The sequence below is a fragment of the Saccopteryx bilineata genome, chromosome X, assembly GCF_036850765.1.
Source record: "Saccopteryx bilineata isolate mSacBil1 chromosome X, mSacBil1_pri_phased_curated, whole genome shotgun sequence".
Taxonomy (NCBI): Eukaryota; Metazoa; Chordata; class Mammalia; order Chiroptera; family Emballonuridae; genus Saccopteryx; species Saccopteryx bilineata.
This window is the reverse complement of record NC_089502.1, coordinates 76,758,840-76,776,404: the sequence shown is the minus strand read 5'-3', so window position 1 is coordinate 76,776,404 and position 17,565 is coordinate 76,758,840. Positions and strand designations below refer to the sequence as shown.

Sequence of the window (17,565 nt, the reverse complement as noted above, 5' to 3'; positions counted from 1 at the left end):
TCTTTGGACTCCTCTAGTCTTCCCTCTGTCAGCCATATTTGCCAACAGTAACACCATAAATGCCTCATCCAGAATCCCCGTGCCTCAGTCATCACAACCACTACCCTTGCTCCTTTCCGGAACACCCAGCACTACCGGTCAATACTTTGGGGGTGCCAGGTTGCTGGTAACACACTGAAGGCTGATGTTTCTGCTGATATGTACTGCTTATAGGAAGGATGGTTAACTGGCCAGGTGAGTAGGAGAAAAACTGCCTGGGTTTCCTACCTGCCAAGCCAACCTTGATCAAATTAGAGGGCTGACTTCTAGGCCCATTCAGATTTCTGAAATAAAAAACTTCATTGCCTTCTGCCTGAAGTTCTCCACCTCCTTGTTCATGCACTTTGTCAGAGACTGGGAGCCAGACTATGTGGGGCTTGGATTCCTGGACAGACTCACCCACATGGATCTCAGTAGTTGGCCCAGGGAGAGAACACTGGGCCAAAGGGGCACCCATAATAACTTGAGTCCAGCTTTAGCTCTCACCGTAATGCCTAGTACCTTTCATAGAGCCAGCTTAGCTCCAGACCTAGCCAGTACAGTAGTGTGTGTGTGTGTGTGTGTGTGTGTGTGTGTGTATGTGTGTGAAGGGGAAGGTGAGATCTACTCCTGTATACCTTCTTTTTTAAATATTTATTTTATTGATTTCAGTGAGAGAGAATGAGAGAGAGCAGGAGAGAGACAGGAACATCGAGCTGTTCTTGTATGTGCCTGAACTAGGGATTGAACTGGTAAACTCTGTGCTTCGGGATGATGGTTTTAACCAACCAAGCCACCTGGCCAGGGCTGTATACCTTCTGTAAGTTGCCAAATCAGTCCCTGCAACAGGCTTTGAGTGTCATATAAAAAGCAGAGCTGCAATACATCCTCATCCTTCACAACCTTCATTCTAACTAACCTGCTTTCCTTCATCTGTTTCTTACACCTGAACAGGACAATTCTGCTCCCATGGCTCCCACACAAAGACTCTGTCTCCCTTCTTCCATTTCCATCTTCATCTTCCTTTTGTTTAAAGATCGTAGCTTGGATAAAGCGTCGACCTGGAAATGCTGAGGTTGCCGGTTCGAAACCCTGGGCTTGCCTGGTCAAGGCACATATGGAGTTGATGCTTCCTGCTCCTCCCCCCCCTTCTCTCTCTCTCTCTCTCTCTCTCTCTCCTCTCTAAAATTAATTTAAAAAAAACAAGGCAAGTAATCCTCACCTCAATGGGTGGCTCAAGAACAAAATGAGTTCATGTAAAGCACCCAAAAAATAAAAATAAAAAAAATAAAGATCATAGCTCTTCTCTACAGTTTTGTTGCCCCGCGACTCCTCAAGTGAAAACCTCTTCTAGTTGGATGGCCCTAGCCCCCTCCCTCTGCTGATCCCAGAAGCAGACACATGCAGAATAAGGATTCCACAGTGTGTGGGGCCTCTGCTTTGAATATAAAGTAAGGACTTCAGAACCTCTGAAGAAGCCTCCATTTTGGTTATGTTTTCCACTGCAAAAGACAATGATGATGGAGCTACTTCATTATCTCTTAGGAAGTAGGTGTTCAATGGCATTGGATTTGCTAGCATTAGGGTGCTTTTCAGAATGTCAAGCAGTTATTGATTTCTGAATTTGAGTGGTACTTTAAAATACACATAAATAGTTCTTTCTCACTGCTGACATTTCATCTCATCATGTTGGAGCTGGTAACTCAGCTTCCAGCTGGGTTTTTCAATAAAACATTCCATAAGGTGCACTGAGGTTGGCATCATTGCTAAAGAGCAATACTGTCTATGGAATTGAGCTACACACCTTGTAAGAGGAGCCCAGGCTGTTATCACATGTGTCCCAAGAACTTCCACAACTTGTTTTTTGATGAGAAGCATGTCTTTTTAAAGATTAATTCACACTCTAAATTATGTAGTTATATATGTAGCATTAGAGTGTTTTGCTCAGTTGTTTATTTTTTGTATTTTTCCGAAGTTAGAAGTGGAGAGGCAGAGAGACAGACTCCTGCATGCACCCACCCAGGATCCACCCAGCATGCCCACCAGGGTGCGATGCTCTGCCCATCTGGGGTGTTGCTCCACTGCAACTGGAGCCATTCTAGTGCCTGAGGCGAGGCTATGGAGCAGTCCTCAGTGCCCTGGGCCAACTTTGCTCCCATGGAGCCTTGGCTGCAAGAGGGGAAGAGAGAGATAGAGAGGAAGGAGAAGGGGGAAGGGTGGAGAAGCAGATGGGTGCTTCTCCTGTGTGCCCTGGCCGGAAATTGAACCTGTGACTTCCACAGGCTGGGCTGACATCCTACCACTGAGCCAACTGGCCAGGGCCTATTTTGCTCAGTTTTAATGATAAATTTGTCTCTGAGCCCAGAAGAGCAACTTCTGATGTTGATTTCCTGCACTGACTGCTGCTTCTAATTCCAACCTAGGCTGTGATTCTTTATACTGAAAATCTGAAAATCAGAAGCCCTTCATAATCTACCTTTCATCAGAATACTCAAAGCCACCATACATAGTGTGGGCATCTCCAACTGGATAGCATCTTAAACTTGGCCTCTGCCCTATCTCTTTTCCTTCTTAACCAAGTTATTGAAAAGCACTTCTCCATTTGCTTTCTATACTTCTTCGTCACCTGTTAACTCTTCAGTTCCACTCCAAGCTGGCTTTGCTCCTACTCCCTACTGTACTGAAACAGTTTTCACCAAGGTCAGTTTGTTGCTAAATCCAAAAGACATCTCAGAATGAGCCTTACTGATACTGAGGTGTTAGATTCAGTTGATCACTTTCACCTTCTTGAAACTGTATTTACCTTTGATTTTTTTCCTTTTAACATTAATTTTTATGTTTGCTGACCACACAAGTAATGCATGTTTTTTATGGAAAAACAAGAATACAAAAAAAAAAAAAAATCATGAGGATGAAAATAAAAATAATCTGTAACACCACCACCCAGAGGTTATACAAATAAGTGTAAAATGTAATGGTCATTTTTTCAATAAAACATAGAAACATTCTTTTAAAATAAAATTGTCATATGATGCACATAATTATTTTTATAAAATATAATTGACATATAACATATTACGTTCAGGTGTACGACATTATGATTCAATATTTCTGTATAGTGTGAAATGATCATTACAGGAAGTGTAGTTAGCATTCATCACCATAGACAGCTACAATTTTTTTCTTGTAATGACAACTTTTAACATCTACTCTCTTAGCAATTTTTGTATTTGCAGTATCATGTCATTAACTGCACTTACCATGCTGTACATTACATCTTCATGGCTTATTTATTTGATAACTGGAAGTTTGTACCTTTTGATTCCCTTCTACTCACCACCTCCAGCAACCACCAATCTGTTCTCTGAAATAGGCATTATTTTATATTCCCTCTCACTTGCCATTATAGCATGGCCATTTTAAAATGTCACTAAATATTTTTCTAAAACAAGATTTTAGACAGCTATGTCGTATCCTTTAATTTTTTTATACTTATATCTACCAAGTCTTTCATCTCTCTGACTACTCCATGCTTTCTTTCTTCTTACTCTGCCTCTTAAATGTAGATGTTCCTGAACATTCCATTCTGTCTGTTTTGTCACTTTGCAAACTCTCTCAGAGTGGTCTCATCTGCTCCCATAGTTTCACCTACTAATAGTTTCAAATCTGTATCATTAAGCCAGAGTTACTCCTGGTCTCCAAATATATCCTCTCACCTCTTCTGCTCCCAAGCCTGCTGTCCCTCTAGTATTCTCTTATCCCTGTGAATGGTATTATACCCACCCAATTGCCCAAGCCAAAAATCTAGGGAGTTGGCATTATCTTGCTTACCCTCTTACCACTTTGTATTCAATAAATAACTAAACCTTGTAAATTTTACCTACTCATATCTCCCCCCCCCTTTTTTTCTTATTCTACTGCCACTGCCACCTGACCCGGTGGTGGCACAGTGGATAGAGCATTAGACTGGGATGTGGAGGACCCGGGTTCGAGACCTCGAGGTCACCAGCTTGAGCACGGGCTCATCTGGTTTGAGCAAGGCTCACCAGCTTGAGCCCAAGGTCGCTGGCTCGAGCAAGGGGTTACTTGGTCTGCTGTAGCCCCGCCCCCCCGCCCCCCCCCCCGCCCCCCCCCCCCCCCGTCAAGGCACATATGAGAAATCAATTAATGAACAACTAAGGAACCGCAACGAAGAATTGATGTTTCTCATCTCTCTCCCTTCCTGTCTGTTTGTCCCTATCTGTCTCTCCCACAAGAAAAAAAAAGAAATAAAATACTGCCACTGCCCTGGTACAGACTCTGATAATTTTACATTTGAATTAGTAAGCCAATTTCCTGTCTCCCTACCCTCTATTCATGGCCTCCTCCCGTGCATTCTCCAAACTTTCTTCAGAGTGCTTTTTCTAAAATGTACATCTGATCATGCCACTTCCTTGTTTAAAATCCTCAATTTGCTCCTCACTGCCTTTGTAATAAAATCTGCCTATAACTCCTTTTTCCCATTTTTTTTTACCAACTTTTCTTCATTCTTTGAAATTCAGCTCAGATAGCCTGCCTTTCATGTACAAAAAAGCTAAGGAGTGACGAGAGGTAGCCAGCGCCATTTTCTCAGAGGCAGATTAAGGTCGGTTAAGGCCCCGGGCGCAGAAGAGAATATTAGGCCACTTAAAAAAGAGAGAGAGACAGGGAAAAGAAAAATACATGTTAACCATATTTTTAAATAAATAAAAAATATTATGCACTATTAATGTTAAAATCGCACATATGAAACCAAGCTTGGTGTCATTAGAAAAAAGTGTAAAGTTGGGGTTTTGCGGGGCCCTTCAGAAGTCAGGGCCCAGAGCACACACCAGTGCTTTAGCCATTAAATACACCTCTGCTTTTTGTGCTAAATTCAGGAGTTTAGGTTTTATTTCCTCCATTTCCTCTGTCCTTCTGTTTTTCTTCTGCCTGTATATCTTTGAGTTAGTACTCACCATAGACCACCATATTCTCTGTTTACTTGTGTGACTCTTCCATTAGATTAGTACTTTTGACCTGACTGATGGTGGTGCAGTGGAAAGAGCATCAACCTGGGACACTGAAGACCCAGGTTTTAAACCTTGAGGTGTCAGCTTGAGTGCAGGCTTACTAGCTTGAGTGCAAAAACATCAATATGATCCCAAGGTCACTGGCTTGAGCCCAAAAGTTGCTGCCTTGAAGCCCAATGTCCCTGGCTTGAGCCCAAGGTCTCTGGCTTGAGCAAGGGGTCACTGGCTTGGCTAGAGCTCCAAGTCAAGCTGAGAAGTCACGTATGAGAAGCAATCAATGAACAACTAAAGTGACGCATCTGCAAGTTGATGCTCATCTCGCTCCCTTCCTATCTCTGTCTCTCTCTCTCTCTTAATAAAAAAACAGTACTTTTGAAGGGTGGGTACCATTCATCTCTATATGAGCACCTATAGCACACAGTAGTTTTTTAGAAAAAGTTGGATGAATGACAGTTGAATGAATACATGAACATGGCCAACAAAAAAATGAACTCAAGGCTTTCAATCTACCCTTAAACTCTGGCACGATAGTGCAGTTATCTTTTATCTTGGCCATATCCCAGGCATCACTTTCAGAAGTGGGATGATCTGCATAGCAGCCTCAGCTAGAAGCTGGTTCAGAATGGCCTGGAACGGACCCTGCTATTGAGAGGCCGTAGAAGTGTAACTGGGGACCATGGACCTACATTGATCTTAGCTCATTTGAAAGAATGTGGAGATAAGAATTTCGTCTGAATTGTGTCACCTTCTTACCTTACCACCCTCAAGCAAACTGGTTGAAAATTATCAGAGTTGCTCAGAAGCACTTTGCTGGAAATCTGCCAACAAGGTTTCCCAGATTTCTTTTCTCTCAACATGTTGCTCCATGATCAACAACAGGAGTTGGTCTTGCTGAATTGCTAATGAGACAATGAATGACTCAAGACTTGTCTCCACAGTTTTATTTTGATAATTATCTGTTAAGTACCTGTTGCTTGCCAGGAACTCTGTTCGGGGTCACAAAGGATGCGAAGATAGATGTACAAAGCAGGTCTCACTAGTTGTTTAAATAACCACCTTTAATATAAAGGAAGTGAAATAAGTGTTAAACAGAGGTATAAGCAACATGTTGTGGGAACACAGATGAAAAAAGGAAGGAAGGTGGAAATTCACGATCACGTTTACTAAACACCATTTTGATGGCAACTCTTGGCGCATGTATTATCATAATTCATGCATTAATTCTGACTAAGGGATCTGAAAAGTCATCATGCACTAGGACATTTGAGTTAGGCCTTGAATGTGAGTAAGAATTTGGCAGGAGAAAAATCAAAGTCAGGATACTCAAAGTTGAGAGAACAATATGTAAAAAATCACCAGGGCATGAAGGTGCTTGAACTATTTAAGGAACACAGAGTTTGGGGCACGCTCGAGTCACAGGATATAAAAGGGTAGTGTGGGTACAAAGCATGGAAAGATGGGCTGGCACCAGATTTTGGAGGAAATTTGATGTCAGGGTTGGATATTTGAATTTCATTTAGTAGGTAATGAAGAATCACGAAAAGCTTTTCAATGAAGGGAATAACAAGATGGAAATGACGCTTTAAGAAGAGTAATCTGATGGGATAAACCAAGAAGGGGGTAAAACAGAGGTTGCAAGATAGGTAGAAGGCTTCATCAATAATCCAGACATGAAGTTATGAACATTCTATCTAAGGAGGTGTCAGTGGTACTAGATCCAATGACTGTGAGAGGCAATGTAGTGTAGCAAACAGTGCACTGGACTGGGGCTCCCATAGCCCTGGGTCCTAGTCCTAGTCCTGCTTTCTGTCTTTCTTTTTTCTTTTTTTGACAGAGTCAGAGAGAGGGACAGATAGGGACAGACAGGAAGGAAGAGAGATGGGAAGCATCAATTCTTCCTTGCGGCAGTTGGTTGATTGCTTGTGCATTGATTGCTTTCTCATATATGCCTTGACTGGAGGGCTGCAGCTGAGCCAATGACCCCTTGCTCAAGCCAGCGACCTTGGGTTCAAGCCAGCGACCTTTGGGCTCAAGCCAGTGACCTTGGGGTCATGTCTATGATCCCACACTCAAGCCAGTGACCCCACGCTCAAGCCGGAGACCTTGGGGTTTCAAACCTGGGTCTTCCATGTCCCAGTTCAATGCTCTATCCACTGCGCCACTGCCTGGTCAGGTCCTAGTCATGCTTTCTAGTTATAGAAAATGGCGATTTACCTTTCAGGGATTCAGTTTTCTTTTCTGGAAAAAAAAATGGTGACGCTTGAATAAATAAGTATCTTTAAGGTCTCTTCCAGCTCTAATGACCTCTGGTTCAGACTAAGTCACTTGCTTAAAATCACAGAGCAAGGAATTTGTCCTGGGCAGTTTTGTCCATAGAAGCAGCATGCTTGACTGCTGCACTACATGCATATCTATATATATAGGACTGATAGATCACATTTGATAAGAAATCAGATGACTAGGAGAAGGGAGGTGTCATTAATAAGCTAGTGGAGTCAAAGAGGGAAGCTAGCCTTATGGAGAAAAATGATGCTTCAGACATGCTGAGTGTGAAGTGTCAGTGAGAGCTCCAGCTAACTGTTAGAAGGGCAGGATAGCAACCCTGGGCAGATGCATGGGTGAGAGATTTCATCTGGGGAATCATAAACCTACAGGCAATCCTAAAAGCTATGAAACAGATGAGTTTATAGAAAGAAGAAGTGAATGTACACAGTGCTGGAATTCAAATAATTTAACAACCAGTTCTCTGCCCTCATGACCATTTTAAGTATAAAAAAAGATATAGCAAAATGTAGTTTATTATTTCATGCCTTTAATATTTAAATATGAATAATAAAAGAGGTACACAAAACTAGATTCAAAGAAAGCGTTTTAAAATATAAATGAAAATATTAAATAATACCTGACAAAAACCAGTAAAACTATTAAAGATATTTCCTATTGCTTCCTAGAGAAATTTAAAAAAGTATTTTTTGTGCCCTGGCCAGTTGGCTCAGCGGTAGAGCGTCAGCCTGGCATGCGGGGGCCCGGGTTCGATTCCCGGCCAGGGCACATAGGAGAAGCGCCCATTTGCTTCTCCATCCCCCCCCTCCTTCCTCTCTGTCTCTCTCTTCCCCTCCCGCAGCCAAGGCTCCATTGGAGCAAAGATGGCCCGGGCGCTGGGGATGGCTCCTTGGCCTCTGCCCCAGGCGCTAGAGTGGCTCTGGTCGTGGCAAAGCGACGCCCCGGAGGGGCAGAGTATCGCCCCCTGGTGGGAAGAGCGTCGCCCCTGGTGGGCGTGCTGGGTGGATCCCGGTCGGGCGCATGCGGGAGTCTGTCTGACTGTCTCTCCCCGTTTCCAGCTTCAGAAAGATAAAATATATATATATATATATATATATATATATATATATATATATATATATATATATTTTGTTTATTCATTGTTTTGTAGAGGAGAAAGAGAGAGAGAATAGAGAGAGAGAGAGAGACGGTGAGGAGAAGCAGGAAGCATCAACTCTCATATGTGCCTTGACCAGGCAAGCCCGGGGTTTCAAAGAAGCGGCAACCTTAGCTTTCCAGGTCGACACTTTATCCACTGCGCCACCACAGGTCAATTTCATATTGTTCCTTGATTGGTGTCCTCACTTGCAATTTTTTTCACCTATGGACTGAATGGAATTACTATGGGCACTTAGAATATGTTGTTGCGCAGACGAACATTAAAACAGAGTAAGGAATGTAAATTTGTGATTTCCACACTGGGTGGCTGCCCAGGTGCCCACCTTAGAGAGAACTTACAAATGACATTTTTAAAACCGGTTCTCCGAACTCAACAAAAAATTAGGTATGGGTTCTGCTGAACTGGTGCAAACCGGCTGAATCCCACCACTGAGTTTGGGAGAGCGAAGAGCAAAGAACCATGAGAGGTGAGAAAGGGGATAAAGACAAGGAAGAAACAACTGACTGTGATCCCTGAACAAACTACTTCCATTTTCTGGTCTTTAGACTTGTCATTTGTAAAATGAGGGGATTGGAGTGAGTAAGCTATTAGGCTTTCAACTGAGACATATTATGTGCAATCATAGAAGATAGAAGAGAACAAAAGACCATGGAAACTGAAAAAGAGCATTTCTAAAAAGAGGTTTCATGAGGCTGCCTGCATTCAATACTGCAGAGGGTCAGGGACTTAGTTGACGCCACAGCATTTTTTTTTTTTAGATTTTATTTATTCATTTTAGAAAGAGGAGACAGAGGGGGGGGGGAGAAAGAGCAAGAGAGAAGGGGGGAGGAGCAGGAAGCATCAACTCCCATATGTGCCTTGACCAGGCAAGCCTGGGGTTTTGAACCGGCAACCTCAACATTCCAGGTCAACGCTTTACCCATTGAGCCACCACAGGTCAGCCAATGCCACAGCATTTAGCAATTGGAAGCTCCTCTCCAAGGTAAGGACCTCCCTCTCCCTCACAAGCCACCAATTTTCTATACTCTTTCTCCGACCCCTTCTAAGCAACACCGTTCTATAAAATTCCATTCTGTCCTTTACAGAGGCTCAGTCCCTCTTCAAGATTAACTGTCTCTATAAGGTAAATCAAAATCTCTTATTCATACCTTCCCTTTGCACCTCAATTTATATTTCCAATGCTTATAGGACATTTCCATCAGTCACTGAAATTTAGCTTGCAGTAAAATTAATAATGATGTTAAAAATAGCCCTGGCTGGATAGCTTGGTTGGGTAGAGCATTGTCCAGAAGCTCAGAGGTTGCTGGTTCGATTCTCAGTCAGGGCACATACAGGAACAGATCAATATTCTTGTCCCTCTCTGTAAAGCCAGTAGTCACGGCCAGGGCCACCATCACAACAACCGCCTGGCCAGTGCAGGTTCGCATTGGATTCGGACAGTCGGTAAAGAAACAACGGAGCCACAAACTGGTGGGCCATCATTTTTAATTCTAGCTTGCACCCGGCAGGCAAGTAAAAAAATACACACTGGGCTCCAAAACCCACTGTAAGGCCAGGAGCCGCCATCGTGACCATTCACATGCAGGTTCCCATTTGATTCGGGCAGACGATAAAGAAATGGCGAGTCAGAGGATGGGGAGCCATCCTATTTATTGGTGTCTCACCAAGACAGGCAAACCACAAAAGAAGACAAGGGAAAAGCAGAAAACCAGCTCTTCCCATGAAGGGCAAGGGATCAGGGAGCCCCTGCAATTGTGATAGCAGGAACTGTGTGTCCGAGCTCCTGGTCTGTCCCACTTTATAGTGTAGAAAACCAAAATCCCTTAATCCAATATACAAACAAGGAAGTCTCCGATACAAAGTCACTTATCCAAGGCATAATTGGATTCCTCATGAGAGTGCACCACCCAGATCATACAATCAGTCAAGGGTGTGGGGAAAAGCTTAGTCCCAAAACCAAACCTCAGGCTACAACAACCTGGCCTGCTTATAGCCTGTCCCCCACACCCATTATAAGTCACAAGCGAGCAAACATATATATCATGTTTACAAACTTATTTGACCAACACCCACTCACATTCAATGCTCACAAAGCCACTGACTTATCCGAGTTCCCTAGAATCAAAGGTTTCTAGCTCACCAGCCTTATTCTCCTCAGTTCCCCATCTCCTTCCTTATCCCAGATACAAACTCTGCACAAACTGGCATCTCACTCAGCACTCCGCCATCTTGGCTGCTTCTCCTGGCCTCCTCCACGTGGCCTCCTTCTGCTCTCTGCTCTGCTCTCTCCTCTAATGATAATCTCAGGAGCCAAGAGCCCAAGCTCCCGCTTCGTCCTCATTTTATAGTGTAGAAATCCAAACCCTTAATCCAATATACAAAATAGGGAAGTCTCTAATACAAAGTCACTTTCTGAGGCATGATTGGATTGTACCACCCCACATCAAAAAGGGTGGGAAAGGCTTAATCCCAAAACCAAGCCCCAGGCTACAAGGATTCTGCCTGCCTTTAGCCCACCCCAACACACATTAATATCACCTGGGCAACGGCCTCCTCGTGTTATCTTTAACAAAGTGAGCATAATACATTTTATCTGCCCAACAGTGAGCATAATACATTTTATCTGCCCAACACTTTCCCTTGTTTTCTTGTTAAAATCAATCAATAAATTTTTTTAAATGATAACTAACATTTATTGAATATTCTGTTTTGTCCTATAAGGTAGATATTTTATTCTTTCCATTTTGCAGATGAAGAAGCTGAGGCTCAGAGACGTGAAATAATGTGTCTAAGGTTACACAACTAGGATGTTGTAGAGCCAGAATTATTATTATTTTTTTTACAGAGACAGAGAGAGTCAGAGAGAGGGGCAGATAGGGACAGAAAGACAAAAGGGAGAGAGATGAGAAGCATCAATTTTTCGTTGCAGCTCCTTAGTTGTTTATTGATTGCTTTCTCATAGAAAATGGCTGGAGGGCTCCAGCCAAGCCAGCAAGCCCTTGCTCACACCAGTGACTTTGGGCTTCAAGCCAGCGACCTTTGGGCTTAAGCCAGTGAACCTCAGGGTTTTGAATCTGTGTCCTTAGAGTCCCAGTCCAACGATCTATCCACTGTGCCACCACCTGGTCAGGTGCATAGCCAGAATTCTTGATTCCAGAGCTCAAGAGCTTAACAACATCATTATGATCAATTTAAAATCAAATCATCTTCTTTTTTCCACTAAATAAGCTCAACTATCTTACTTCTCTATTTCTGTTTTATTCTCTTCCAACATCTTGCCACTCTTTCAGAACAGGTTCTCATCCCCTCAGACAATTATGGAAGTCTCTCACCTGGTCTCCCCACTTGCAGTTCTGCCTTTCTAATTCTAGACATGTGACTATTCTAGCTTAAAAAGCTCTGAATGCTTCCCATTATTTACATTTAAGTTCAAACTTGTTAACATGGCTGAAAGACCCCTTTACAGTCCAACCGCATACCACATCTGCACCAAACCGCTAGTCATCACTAAACATGACAGACCTTTTTTTTTTTTTAATATTTTATTTATTGATTTTTAGAGAGAGAGAGAGAGAGAAGGGGGAGGAGCAGGAAGCATCAACTCCCATATGTGCCTTGACCAGGCAAGCCCAAGGTTTCGAACCGGGAATCTCAGTGTTCCAGGTCGGTGCTTTATCCCACTGCGCCACCACAGGTCAGGCTAAACATGACAGACTTTTATATCTGCAAGCCTTTGCTTACGTGTCCCTCTACCTGGAATGCCTTCCCTACTCTTTTTTTATTTTTAGAAGCAACTTAAATGTTTATTTTACTGAGTTTAGAGAGAGGAAGGGAGAAAGCGGTAGAGAGACAGGAACATCTGTTCCCATATGTGCCCTGACTGGGGACATCCATCCGAGCTATACCGCCAGGACAGCCTTTCCTACTCTTTACCAGGAGAATTTCCACTCATCTTTCTAAGCCCAATTCTAATGTCATTTCCTCTGTCAAGACTTCTCAGATTCACAACCCCTTCTGACAGAAATGATATCCCCTCAGCTGTGCTCCCAGACCCGGCTTATGTCTCTTACCGCACTGTGAGCACCTTGGGGATAGTGACTACAACTGCTTCTCTTTCATATCCCCAGCAGCCAAGGCACCCAATAAATGTTTGCTGGAATTTAAAGAATTTTTAATATTTATCTTCTGTGCATTTGTTATTTAACATATGGTAACTGGTATTGCTAATTTTAAAGGAAACGCGCAGATTCTGGTTTCCAGGGGAAAAAAAAACAAAAACAGTTCACATGCACCATCACCACTTCCTTATCTCCTATTATCATTCAATCCACTGCAGTCTGGCCTCTGCCCTAGTCATCTGCTGCAAGTGCTTTACTATGCTAATAAGTGACTTCCATATTAGGAAAGCCAGCAGACAGACTCCAGAGGGAACTTCTCAGTAGTATTTGTTGCCATGAACAAATCTCATTTCTAGAAAATTACTCTACCTTTAGCCTCCATGATTTTCCTCCACATTCTGTAGCATTCCTCCGAATTTTAGCTTCACTTATCTTCTTACTCCAAGACTCTGGCTGAGTGATTTACTTGACTCCCATGATTTCAAGTACCATCTCCATGTTGACGACTTCTATAGCTCTATTTCAGATTTTGATACTTCCTTTCTACCTCCACCCCTTTAGCCCACAGTCCAGCTATTCCAACGTGAATATAAGTTTATCTGAAGATAGCCCCACGCCTCTCCTGGAAGTCTGTACAAAGTCAGCAGATGAATATGTCAGCAGTGTTCATCTCACATCTGGAAAGATTTTTAAATCTGTTTGTGTGCTATGGTAAAAGGGCAAGGGCGCTGGGCACTTCTGTGAGTATATCAGACAGTGACTATTTGTGGGTATAGTGGTGTCCTTTATAAGCACATTAAATTGAGATGAACGAGCCCTGGCCACATAGATCAGTAACCGAGAGGGTTGTCCGGATAAGCAAAGGTTGCCGCTTTGATCCTCTGTCAGGGCACATGCAGTAACAGATCAAAGTTTCTGTATTTTTCTCCCTTCCTCTCTCTCTAAAATCAGTCAATAAAATTTTTTTAAAAATAAACTGAGGTGAATGAATTCACCTGAAGCTATGTATGTTCAAGATTTTATCAAAGGCTTAACTCAAGAAATAGTAATTTGTCACATGTTGACTATGTTGAATTTCTTAAGAGAAAGTTATATTGATCTCTCAGCATGATGTCTTCCTCATATTTGGGGGGAGGCGAGGGTGAACTTAACTCTTGTTGCTCGGGAAGAAACAAAAGTACAGAAAGGAGGAAGATTTAAAGATATAGGTGATGATGTATAGATTGCTTTTCTTTAGAATAACTTATTTAATTTAATTTACATTTTTAGTATACTTATTTTAAATTAGGGAAGTTCATGTTCCATTTAAAAATATATGATCAAAAACAGTCTAGTGTGCGTGACTGTTTCTGGTATTGGTGGCATTTGTTAGTTGTACAGTGCAAACATGGGCAGTCACACATCAAAGCATGGTTCCCTGCCAACAAGATCTGTATAGTTATCAGATTTTCTGAGCGATAGCTCCATACATGTTTAAAAAAATTGTCTAGCATGTATATATTTTTTTTGTTTTTTATTTTTTCTTTTGAGTTTATTGGGGTGAGACTGGTTCACAAAACCATACAGGTCTCAAGTGTACAACCCAACAAAGCATCGTCTGCACACCGCAGCGCGTGCCCCTCACCCAGAGTCAAGTCTCTTTCTGCCCCCATTCATCCACCTCTGCCCTCTTCCCCCGTCCTGCACGCCCTTTCCCTCTGGCTCTCGTCATACTGTCGTCTGCGTCTAAGTGTTTTATATATGTATATATGTACGTATGTATATTTTCAATTTTTATAGCTTAAAAAGGGTTTCAAATAATAAGCAAAAAAAAAAAAAAGAAAAAAAGGGTTTCAAGTATCTATAACCTCACGAATATGAAACACATTATTTTTGTGTCACGACTTGACTACTCAAAATTTTACTGCTGCTACTTTTCTTTTTAAAAACCTGTTAAAGCAACTGTTTGCCTAAAATAAATTACTTTACATATAAAAAATGGGAAAAAGTTAAGTAAATAATAATATGAGTGCCCTGGCCGGATAGCTCAGTTGGTTGGAGCATCGTCCCAAATCGCAGAGGTTGCCAGTTTGATCCCCAGTCGAGGCACATACAGGAGCAGATTGATTCTAGTCTCTCTCTTATCCTGTCTCCCTTCCTCTCTCTCTCTCTCAAATCAATGCAATAAATATTAAAAAATAATAATAATATGAGTGGTCACATGGATATGGCAAAATGTGTGAAGGTGATTCTTGAAAGATTAAAGTTTAGGAAATATTGCCACAGTACTCATGTGAGAACTGGGCTAAACTATGTCCCAAGAAAGTCTAGCAAGACACTCTTGCATTGAGTTACAGGAAAGATAAAATAAATTTAAAAAAATCTTTAAAGAAGCCTGACCTGTGGTGGTGCAGTGGGTAAACAATCGACCTGGAATGCTGAGGTTGCTGGTTCAAAACCCTGGGCTTGCCCAGTCAAAGCATATAAGGGAAGCAACTACTTCCAGTTGATGCTTCTCATTCCTCCCCATCTCCTCTTTCTAAAAGAAAATAACAAAATTAAAAAAAAAGTTTTTTAAAGAAATAAACAGGCCTGACCTGTGGTGGCACAGTGGATAAAGCGTTGACCTGGAACGCTGAGGTCGCTGGTTCAAAACCCTGGGCTTGCCTGGTCAAGGCACATATGGGAGTTGAAGCTTTCTGCTCCTCCCTTTTCTCTCTCTTTCCTCTCTAAAATGAATAAGTAAAGTCTTTAAAAATAAAAACCATTAGTAAAAAAAAGAAATAAACAGTACCACTAGGAAATTATAGATATATTCATTCCTAGAAATGGTAAGAAGACCTCAAAAGCAAAAAATTACCCATTAAAATGCAACTGAGCCTGGCCAGGCGGTGGTGCAGTGGATAGAGCATCGGACTGGGATGCGGAAGGATCCAGGTTCGAGACCCCAGGGTTGCCAGCTTGAGTGTGGGCTCATCTGGCTTGAGCAAAAAAAAAAACAACAAAAAAAACAACAACTCACTAGCATGGACCCAAGGTCACTGGCTCGAGCAGGGGGTTACTCAGTCTGCTGAAGGCACGTGGTCATGGCACATATGAGAAAGCAATCAATGAACAACTACGGTGTCGCAACGAAAAACTGATGATTGATGCTTCTCATCTCTCTTCGTTCCTGTCTATCCCTATCTATCCCTCTATCTGACTCTCTCTCTGTCCCTGTAAAAAAAAAAATGCAACTGAAACCCTAAAATCCATTTCTTTTGATTAACCGCAAGATGGTCTACAATATTCTGTGGTTTTATTTTTTAGAGGGAGAGAGAGAGAAAGAAAGAGAGGGAGAGATATGAGAAACATCAACTTGTAGTTGCCTCATTTTAGTTGTTCATTGATTGCTTTCTCATATGAACCTTGACCAGGGCAGGGGGCTCCAGCCAAGCCAGTGACCCCTGGCTCAAACCAGTGACCATGGGCTCATGTCAACGATCCCACGTTCAAGCTGGTGACCTCGTGCTCAAGCTGGTGAGACTGAGCTCAAGCCAGGAACCTCAGGGTTTTGAACCTGGGTCCTCAGTGTCCCAGGTCTATGCTCTATCCACTGCATCACCACTAGTCAGGCAATATTTTGTGATCTTTATATTTTACTCAAACTCTCAACTAGCAAAAGTTAAGCAAGTGATGCTACAACCTAAGTATTAGTCTTCAATAAAAATTTCCCTGATTAGGGCCCTGGGCAGTTGACTCAGTGGATAGAGCATTGGCCCAGCATGCAGATGTCCCAGGTTCGATCCCTGGTCAAGGCACACATGAGAAGTGACCATCTGTTTCTCTTTCTCTCCCTCTCCCCCTTCTTCCCCTCCTACAAGCCAGTGGCTCAACTGGTTTGAGCATCGGCCCCAGGCACTGAGGATAGCTCAGTTGGTCCAAGTATTGGCCTCCAGCACTAAAAATAGCTTGTTTGGTCCAAGTGTCAGCCTCAGATGGGGGTTGCTGCATGGATCCCAGTTGGGGCACATGTGGAAGTCTGCCTCTCTATCTCTCCTCCTCTCACTTAAAAAATTTCCCTGATTTAAAAAATATATATATATATATACTCTGTACTCTGCTTATTCATACCTCCCTGAACCCCCAACCCCCAACCATGAATCTTTTTACTGTCTACATAGTTTTGTTTTTTCCACAATGTTATATAATTGGAATAATATAGTATATTGTCTTTTCTTTTTTTTTTTTTTTTTTTTTTTTTTTTTTACAGAGGCAGAGATAGACAGGGACAGACAGACAGGAACAGAGAGAGATGAGAAGCATCAATCATCAGTTTCTCGTTGCGCGTTGTGACTTCTTAGTTGTTCATTGATTGCTTTCTCACATGTGCCTTGACCGTGGGCCTTCAGCAGACCGAGTAACCCCTTGCTGGAGCCAGCGACCTTGGGTCCAAGCTGGCGAGCTCTTTGCTCAAGCCAGATGAGCCCGCGCGACCTCGGAGTCTCGAACCTGGGTACTTCCGCATCCCAGTCCGACGCTCTATCCACTGCGCCACCGCCTGGTCAGGCAGTATATTGTCTTTTCATATTGACTTATTTTATTTAGTCGTATGCATTTATTTTTTTTTAATTTTTATTTATTTATTTATTTTTTACAGAGACAGTGAGTCAGAGAGAGGGATAGACAGGGACAGACAGACAGGAACGGAGAGAGACGAGAAGCATCAATCATTAGTTTTTCGTTGCGCGTTGCAACACCCTAGTTGTTCATTGATTGCTTTCTCATATGTGCCTTGACCACGGGCCTTCAGCAGACCGAGTAACCCCTTGCTGGAGCCAGTGACCTTGGATTCAAGCTGATGGGCTTTGCTCAAGACAGATGAGCCCACGCTCAAGCTGGCGACCTCGGGGTCTCAAACCTGGGTCCTCTGCATCCCAGTCTGACGCTCTATCCACTGTGCCACCACCTGATCAGGCTAGTCGTATGCATTTAAGGT

At 42.7% G+C, this 17,565-nt stretch overlaps 1 non-coding gene across 1 annotated transcript; it reads left to right on the top strand.

Moving 5' to 3' along the window:
* The first annotated feature begins 13,947 nt into the window (after positions 1-13,947).
* On the top strand, positions 13,948-14,080 carry LOC136318048 (small Cajal body-specific RNA 14). Its single transcript, XR_010728014.1, has one exon. It is a non-coding gene; the product is annotated as a small Cajal body-specific RNA 14 (non-coding RNA).
* The last annotated feature ends 3,485 nt before the right edge of the window (positions 14,081-17,565 follow it).